The sequence below is a fragment of the Schistocerca piceifrons genome, chromosome 4, assembly GCF_021461385.2.
Source record: "Schistocerca piceifrons isolate TAMUIC-IGC-003096 chromosome 4, iqSchPice1.1, whole genome shotgun sequence".
Classification (NCBI taxonomy): domain Eukaryota; kingdom Metazoa; phylum Arthropoda; class Insecta; order Orthoptera; family Acrididae; genus Schistocerca; species Schistocerca piceifrons.
The window spans coordinates 143803305-143813029 of record NC_060141.1 but is presented as its reverse complement, the minus strand read 5'-3'; the positions used below and the strand labels follow the sequence as shown (position 1 = coordinate 143813029).

General features: G+C 39.7%; 2 non-coding genes across 2 annotated transcripts; one reads left to right on the top strand and one right to left on the bottom strand.

Annotated features, from left to right (window-relative positions):
- Positions 1-6743: 6743 nt before the first annotated feature.
- Trnat-ugu lies at positions 6744-6818 on the bottom strand. The gene has a single exon. It is a non-coding gene; the product is annotated as a tRNA-Thr (tRNA).
- Positions 6819-7705: 887 nt separating this feature from the next.
- Trnat-ugu lies at positions 7706-7780 on the top strand. Its single transcript has one exon. It is a non-coding gene; the product is annotated as a tRNA-Thr (tRNA).
- Positions 7781-9725: the final 1945 nt, after the last annotated feature.

Sequence of the window (9725 nt, the reverse complement as noted above, 5' to 3'; positions counted from 1 at the left end):
AGTAATAATCAGTATACAAAGTTACTGTGTGGAGAAAAAACAATTATATATCTCCAAGTATAATTTTGGTAATGAAATTTCCTGATTTGGCTAATTATAAACATTTAATTATCCTCTGGTTACAGATGAAAAAAGAAAATCCAATTTCATAAGATAATTAATATTTTTGTGTGAGAAGAGTACTAATGTGAACTAGAACCACTAGTGAATGGTGTGCAACATGATTATACATTTTTATAGCATAGAGCGAATTCACAGAGCTTCCTCACCATTACAGTGTCAAGTGTGCAAGTCTCTGGTTTTCTCTCCTAAAGGTCCTCTCCATGGGATATCACAGAGGTTTTGACCTCCTGAAGCTCTCAATGTGTCCAGAGTCCCTCATGCAAAGCACTGTGTGTTGCTGTAACAGCAAGTGATGGGGGAGATCGCCAGACTGACTGTGCCATAGCTGATGTGCAGTCAAGACATCTTTGGACCATTTCTCACTAAAGTATGTGTTGGATGACTGTCATACAATGATGGTGAGCTTATTTGAGGCCTCTGGTGTATGTATGCATTCACTGTCTGCTGTGGAAGTAAGAGGGGCGTGCTGGTGAATGGCAAATAGGTGATATTGCGCCAGGTATTGAAGCTGTAGGTATGCAATTTCGAGTTGACATCCAGTGCAGCTTGTAACAAAGCAAGCTGGGACCAATTCCCATGTTGTTTTGTTATTTGCCTCCTTAAATGATATTTTTGTTTCTTAATTTCATTAGTGTTAGTGAGAGATATGAAGCTGTCATTCTGTAATTCCAAGCATAAGACTAGTCCCAGCTTTGCTACATTACATTTAGTTAGAATAATTTCCTATTTAATTTGAAGCATTTCAATTAACTGGTTTTGCTAAAGCTCCTTCAATTAACTAACAGTATTTATTTCCTGTTCTGGTCACATTGTTGATATGTAAACAGATTTACTGATAAAGTTGGGAAAATAACCCACAAAAATCTTAAAGTATTTATGTAGCTAACTTCCTAAAATGATAGGAATATCAGCACTTAATTATTGTCTGGTAATTAACACTTTTATGTATGGTATTGTTTATTTAGCTATGTCTGAAGTTTTTGTCATCAAGAACATTTTTTTCAGTCGAAACTCTTCATGTAATGTAACGTTGAGACTAAAACCAATTTTTCTGCACTATTGAGTTAATCTGAGATGTAAAGTTCTAATTGTAAATTATCAAAATTATGGATTTAACAATGTGAAACTTTAATAACTATTTTTGCAAAACTATATAAGCACTGGGCCTGACGTCATTTTGGAGGGCAGTCTGTTCCGAGATTTTGAGCATGGAACCTGTGTCAGTCAAAACAGTAATAATGTAATGGTGCCATGATGTGGTGTTATGAATAAGAATGTGGACAGTGAAGTAGGACAATTAACAATGATTGCTTATTAACTTTAGTGTAAAATTGCCACACGTATCATTCATTAGAGTGAGACTGCTGTAAGTTGGTCAGGTTATACTGCACAGTGACTATTGTCATATAATTAGAAGGTACAGTATGTGTGTACCTGGCAAATGAAACTTAACTGTGTAATTAAGAAATGGAATGGACATAACTACTTCAGTGAGGGGGTCTGACATTTACTGAAGTAAACCTTGAGACCAAATGTGTGCACATTGACCACATTATTGGGTAGATAGTGTTGTACCCACCCACATTTACAGCCAATTGTTTGCCATGACTGCTACCAGGAACTACAACCTGATTTATGACCAGGTATTCACAAGGTGATATACACTCTAGTTCTGTGATGGCTGAGTAGATGGTGCTAGTACGAAGGGTGAGGTTGTGGGTGTCAGTGCAGCCTGTTTGCCTGTGTTGGAATCAGGTGGTTTGATATCTGTGAGGGCCTTAGTGTCATCATCCTGCAGAGCCCACACAGTTTTGAGCCTTGTGAGCAACACTGTTGTTGGTGTGCCATGCACTGGTGTGTCAAATGTTTGTTCACCACAAAACAATACTTTGCGAGGCCCTTTGTACGGTGGCTGGAGGGCTGGAAGGATGATGTTGTCATATATTATTATGAACTCCAGCTGGAGAATGTCTTTATGAATGAAGACATTCGGCTGTGCGGTGGCAGCATGTACATGTTCTGAATATGGGTGAAAACTTGGTCCGCTAATGTCAGCAGGTCCATGTGCACTGTGTTGAGCATAGACCATGTGAAGTCTGCAGGAAGTTATAGGGTTACACTATATAGTATCTCAGCAAATGACGCTTGGATGCCATCTTTGTATGTGGACTGAATGCCAAGGAGCACCCATGGTAGTGTCTCAGACCAGGACCCATTGTGGCATATCAGAGCCACCTTCACAGTCCTGTGCCACCTTCTCACCAGCCAACGGCTTTGGTGGAGATAAGATGTGATGTGTGTGTGTGTGTGTGTGTGTGTGTGTGTGTGATTGATACCACACAGGTGGCACAGGGCTGTGAAGACGGACATCTCAAACTGCCAGCCACAGTTCATGATGAACTGTTCTGGGATTCAGAAGCTTGCAGTCCACATTTCTGTAAATGTGTGCACCATCATTTCTGCTGTAATATCATGGATGGGTACTGCCTTTACCTATCTTGATGTTGTATCAATAGCCAAAGGCAGATACCAGAAGCCTTCCAATTAGGAAGAGGACACACAATGTCCCATGGTCACACAATGCCCACTTGAAGCAGTTCATCAATAGCGTTCTTTATGATCTGCATATCTGCTGCACAGAGGTGGTGTGTTTTGTGATTGCTGAGTGGACTTTCTCTCATATTGATGTGGTGCATTGTACCTTCTTTAACTTCAAATGTGAGTACTAGGGAGCTGGAGATGGAGTTAGCAGAAACACTATTTGTCAACACAGCACGCTGCCCCGTACTAAAATGGGCGTGATTCTTGTCCCATGCCAGAAGTGTTGACGGTGGCTCCTTTGTCATGAATGTAGCTGGCAAGCAGCCTGTCTAATGTAACCAACTGCTGTGAGGATAAGAACTGCATGTGGTTGCATGCCAATGCGAGTGCTGTAGCTGTGGTTGTGATACGGGATGTAAGAAAAGATGTCTTGCATTTTAGTTTTTGTGATTGCAGTTGGCATTCAAAAATTTCTTGATGCATCATAAGCATGTAGTTTATTGTGTGAGTGCAGTTACAGAGGGTCTCTATATAAGCATCTTTAAAGATGTGATATTCTAAAGGGCAGGTCATGTCACACTGGGTCATAGGTGTGGAGGGTGTGATGACAACATCCACATGATATTTCATCGTATGCTGTGTGAGCGTGACTTGCATTACATCCTCTAAACGTTGATTGCCACACAGGAATTTGATTCCCAGAACCAACTGCATTATATCAATTATGTTGGCATCCCATTGACACATAACATTTGTTGCCAGGTGAACGGTGCTCAACATCATGCTGTATACCTGGATCCCAGAGTCATTAGCTGAATGGAGGCATAAGGATGATGCTGGCTTAAACATCAGTATGCTACTGACTGTAAGTAAGCTAATGTCTGACCCTGTATCCATTAGAAAGTATATTTGGGTGGTGAGGTCAGGGATGAAGAGACATCGACACGGTGGCATCAATGGAGTGTCCTGTATCTGTGTGATACTGGAGTAGCTTAGGTGAGTTCAGCTATTAATATAGGTCAGACCATCTAATTTGGCCCTTGGTTGGCGTTTGGAAAATATCTGCAGGGAGTGCAGGACTTGCATGTGGCTTGCCTGTATTGGTGATGAAACCAACAGATTGAAGATACTCTCTGACATGACAGCTGCTCAATGTGAAGGCATTGGTGATGTAGCAGGGTGTGGCACTGGTGGTGGGTGCCATGTGGTGTTGCCTTCATCAGCTGCCATGGAAGTTCAACATGGTTTGCATGGCACCAAGTGCGCCATCTGCTGGGAATGGGGCATTTGAGTACTGTATGTTAATGTCATGATGGTGACTGATTGCCAAGAACAGATGATCTGCAAGCAGGAGTTATTACTCAAGTGGTTCAGTAGCATATGTTATCATGATGAGCTGCAGGTCTGTTAGCAAGTTGATAGCCAGTCTCCACAGACTCTCTTGGTTAGCATCAACGATCATTCATAGCTGGTGCCAGTGGTGTCAGGTGACAGTGGATGTTCACTTATTTTGTGCTGTCACTGAAAATTATGGATGACTTGATTATGCTTTCAGCCACAGCAAACAAAAGTGGTTGGTGACCTTTGTCAAATAGTAGTTTGGAATAGTTAATACTCTTCAAAGGTGAGGCTTGTGGGGCTAATGGGTGAAGGTTCAGTATGGGTGCAATGTCACCACTGGCTGTTCATAATGTGCCCCCTGGTGTGATATTATGGTATGCGGGAGTCTCCAAGGCTGTGACACACAAATGGCATCAGAGGAGGCCTTACGCAGAGAGATTTGAGCTTGTGTAGCACTGGTTGTCGAACAACTGACTTGTAAGCCCCAGTTAGCATTTGTTATGTGGGATAGTGTTGTTACTGGGCTATATAACTGATGCACAAATGGTTGTAGTGAAGCAGAAATTAGACATTCGTACCCAGAATGTGACTAATAGGCACAAGTGGCACAGAAACTACAGTTGCACTGTGTTGCGGTAGGCGCCTATATGTTAAATTATTTAAGGGGGCATGGCCCAGTTTGATCTGTGGCAGAGCTGTTGCACAGTGTAGCCTGGCTGACAGTGGCCCATGATACACAACTGGTTGGGTGATAACAGGAAGTGATGGTTCATAATCCCAGTGCAGCACAGTAGACATGGGTGATAAGACACTGGCACAAGGAATGCGTTGGACAGCATGCAGATTCATTGCTCTATCCAATTGAACATTATCCACAGCACTGTAATAAGCACGCAGCATGTGATAAGATGGCTGCCAATAGTTTGTTCGACCCAACTGGTCAGGTTGGTAAGGAGTGCAAGTGCTTGTATCCAATATGTGACAGACAGGATGCAGAAGATGTGAGATTCACATGTGACGGATGATGTGGATTAAACAGATTTGAAGCACTGTCTTTTGGTGGATTCACCTCAAAGTCTAATAAGAGATCCATTGTTGAGAGTCATTATTGGCACTATGCATTGTCCATGTGATCACTATGCAGATGAACAACACACTCAGTTTTCACTATGTGATTGGAACAAAAATGACATTGCTCCTCATGCACAGTATGCACTTTGCTGATGTAATCTGGTATCAGTGTGGTGGTAGCTGTAGAATGTTTCAGCCACATTGTCATGGAGTGATTTGACTGAATATCATTGAATGGCAAAATGTTGTGTATTCAGAGAGAAATACTGACTTACCAGTGTGGGAGTAGGGAACTAAGGCATACTAGAACCATTACTGAATGATGTGTAACACAGCTATACATGAATCATTTTACTGCATGAGTGAATTGCAAATTTACTGAACTTCTGCAGTGCTACAGTTTCAAGAATGCACTGCTAGTCCCTGCTTTTTCTCCCTTGAAGATCCTCTCCTTGGGACGACAGAGACATTTTGATATCTCAGAGCTCTTTATGTTCCACTCTTTTAAAAGTAACATGAAAATGAAAGAAACGGACTTTCAAAATAGAACAGAAAAAATATAAAAGAATAAATAATAGTCACCAAATAATATAATGATCCTGAAAACTCCCACATCAAAAATAAGATATTCATTTTTCAAAGAAAAATTGTAAAAATATGATGGTATTATTAAACAGAGAAATATTGTAAGCAATTCTTAATCAGGTGACACGATGGAACAGATTCGTTTCAGTATACCACCCCCTACTACACACACACACACACACACACACACACACACACTCAAAAACAACATTATGAGTTTATGATGTATGGGATTTGTAGCAGATTGCCTACTTTGTTTCTTTGTTGATTGTCCTCAGTGCTGATGTACTGGTTAAAAAAAAATTACGGGGTGCAAATGCAACTACTGTCTACTGGAAATGATGTAGCTGACAGATGCACAGTTGCATTTCACAGTCTTTTACTTTCACTTCTCACTACCCCCCAATATTACACTGTTGTTTAACTTTTGATAAGTCTCATTAATAGGTTGCAGGCAAACATCCACATACTACTACAATAGTTACCTGTTGCACATCTACTAGCAGTAAAAACCTAACCACAAAGTTCACAGTTCTCAAAGAACAAAAAGGTACATATGGAGCAGACACTGTCATTGTCTTAACACACAGCCTAATTGTGTACCACTTATTTCACAGTTAAGCTGAAGCATTGCTGTTGTTCTAACCAACACAGGTTTCTTGTCTGAAACTCGGCCATGGACTGACTCTCAAGGGAACAAAAATTGGGCCCTAATATAACCTCACAATAATAGGTACTGAAACTACACATTGTTCAAAGTTAAATTTACAGAAATTACAGTTAAAGCTAAACTCATTAATTTAACTGAATACATCGAAAAATTCGTTATTTTTAACAGTTTTTTCTACTACAAGGCTTAGGCTGAATTATTTGTTTAAAGGATGAAATTAACATATGATATAGTTACACAAACAATACTTTTGACAAAGCTTTTAACTATATATGACGGTAGTATCTGTTCCCGAAAGAACAGTTACCGTGGATGACCATGCAGCTTTGTTAGAAATGAAATGATAATTAAATAGACACCCTAGCTGCAAGCAGGCATTGATACACTTCATTGGGGACATGTTGAAAATATGTGCCCCGACCGGGACTCGAACCCGGGATCTCCTGCTTACATGGCAGACGCTCTATCCATCTGAGCCACCGCGGGCACAGAGGATAGTGCATCTGCAGGGACTTATCCCTTTCACGCTCCCCGTGAGATCCACATTCCCAACATGTCCACAACACTATATTCGTAGTGCGCCTAGTAGATGTTTGCCCATCATACTCATTACTCGTGGCAGATTAATCTACCAAGTCCCGTACGAGTTCGGGCATAGCGTGTGCGTTCGCACAAGAAGGTCAAAGGCCGGGAACCCATATTTTTTAACTATATATGACGGTAGTATCTGTTCCCGAAAGAACAGTTACCGTGGATGACCATGCAGCTTTGCTAGAAATGAAATGATAATTAAATAGACACCCTAGCTGCAAGCAGGCGTTGATACACTTCATTGGGGACTTGTTGAAAATGTGTGCCCCGTTCGGGACTCGAACCCGGGATCTCCTGCTTACATGGCAGACGCTCTATCCATCTGAGCCACCGCGGGCACAGAGGATAGTGCGTCTGCAGGGACTTATCCCTTGCAGGGACTTATCCCCATGAGATCCACAGTCCCGGTCAGGGCACACATTTTCAACATGTCCCCAATGAAGTGTATCAATGCCTGCTTGCAGCTAGGGTGTCTATTTAATTATCATTTCATTTCTAGCAAAGCTGCATGGTCATCCACGGTAACTGTTCTTTCGGGAACAGATACTACCATCATATATAGTTAAAAAATATGGGTTCCCGGCCTTTGACCTTCTTGTGCGAACGGACACGCTATGCCCGAACTCGTACAGGACATGGTAGATTAATCTGCCACGAGTAATGAGTATGATGGGTAAACATCTACTAGGCGCACTACGAATGTAGTGTTGTGGACATGTTGGGAATGTGGATCTCACGGGGAGCGTGCAAGGGATAAGTCCCTGCAGATGCACTACCCTCTGTGCCCGCGGTGGCTCAGATGGATAGAGCGTCTGCCATGTAAGCAGGAGATCCCGGGTTCGAGTCCCGGTCGGGGCACACATTTTCAACATGTCCCCAATGAAGTGTATCAACGCCTGCTTGCAGCTAGGGTGTCTATTTAATTATCATTTCGTACAAAGCTTTTAATTACTTTGAAAGTATTAAGGACTGGCTTTGCTAACATGTTTTGGAACAGAGGCAAATTAATCCTTTAAGAATACAATTAGTTGTCCCTCCAAATGTTTATAATTAGTAGAGAATTTATATTTGTTTACATACCAACAATAGAATTTAAGTTACTAAACAATTACTGATTTCCCACTATAATAAAAGATACTAACTAGGAATAGTTGAAATGAATCAGAAAATCAATCACATACATGATCTGCATCTACGGTAGTTCAGTACAGTAAGAGTGAACATCTTTCTTAGAAAAGTTACATTATCTATAGCAAATATTAGTGCACCTCCATTCTTTCTTTAATGTCTACACAAAATGTCACCAACAGTATAACTTTGAGGAACAAAGTATTCTGCCTGATCTTCTGTCATCCAGTGTTCTGATGCACATAAAACACAACATTTTCAACATTACAAAAATGTTCTTATTCGAAAATTTTGTTGATAATGGAGCAATAGTTCATTTACACTACAGTAACAGATTTCAGTTTACTGTTTATTGACTGTAAACACTCACCCTTTTGAGCATTGTTTCTAGTATCTAGCTCAAGTCCTAGAGTTTTATTGCTTATCAAGACGCTGTCTTTTATCCTATAAAAATCCTTTATTTGTTTCTACCTTCTTTTTGCTTTCACATGAAGAGCACTTCTGGGATGAACTACGGAGTTGCTGTCATCATTTGTGGTCACTAAAAATCCTCACTTCTTGATGGTGGCTGTCTTGCTCCAGCAGGTTGTATTCTCATTAGAGATATTTTTACAACTGCATCTGATGATGGAGTTATGTGCGTCAATCTTTGAAGCCCTTTGTTCCATCATAAACTTTCTTTAGAAATTAACTTTGTTCTTCCTTGTCAACAATTAATCTGAATTTAAACCTGATTCCAGCTTTGGTCCATTGAGTAATTGCTTTTTTGTGGTTAGGACTATTTTTATGCATTTTTGAAGCTTCACTTAAATGTTTCCAATTTTTGAAACCCTCAGTGGTAGTCAAATTAGCAGTTGACTTTAAGTCAAACAGTCAACAACAAAAGAAAAAGACACTGTTGTTTGATACTGAATATCCTAGCCACTATCATTTGATAGTGTCTTCATTTGATAGTTTTCTTGTGTAGTGCAATTAGGAGAAATTACCCACATTTTCATCTTCCAGAAAATTATTTGGATATATTTGTGAGGGTCAGCTTATTGTAATGAGATCTATATCTCTTGCATTAAATACTTTTGGCCTCACATTTACATCATAAACATTGTGTTCCTTTGTTCATGTATGTTGATAGTTTCACTGACCACAGAAGTCATATACTGATTTTGACCTGAAGAAATCTCAGAAGGTTCATGCAAGGATTTACTGGACTGGGTTGTTTGATCACCTCGAATAACCGATTGTGTATTTTTAGTATTCAGAATCTAAAGAAATATTGGCTGACACATGCTTAGATTAGATTAGATTAGATTAGATTAGATTAATACTAGTTCCATGGATCATGAATACGATATTTTGTAATGAAGTGGAACGAGTCAAATTTTCCAATACATGACATAATTAAGTTAATTTAACAACATACTTAAGTTAATATAACAACTATTTTATTTTTTTGCGTTTTTATTTTATTTATTTTTTATTATTTTATTTTTTAAAATTTTTTTTTGTTTTTTTTCTTTTTTTCTTACTTCATATCTAAAAATTCCTCTATGGAGTAGAAGGAGTTGTCATTCAGAAATTCTTTTAATTTCTTCTTAAATACTTGTTGGTTATCTGTCAGACTTTTGATACTATTTGGTAAGTGACCAAAGACTTTAGTGCCAGTATAATTCACCCC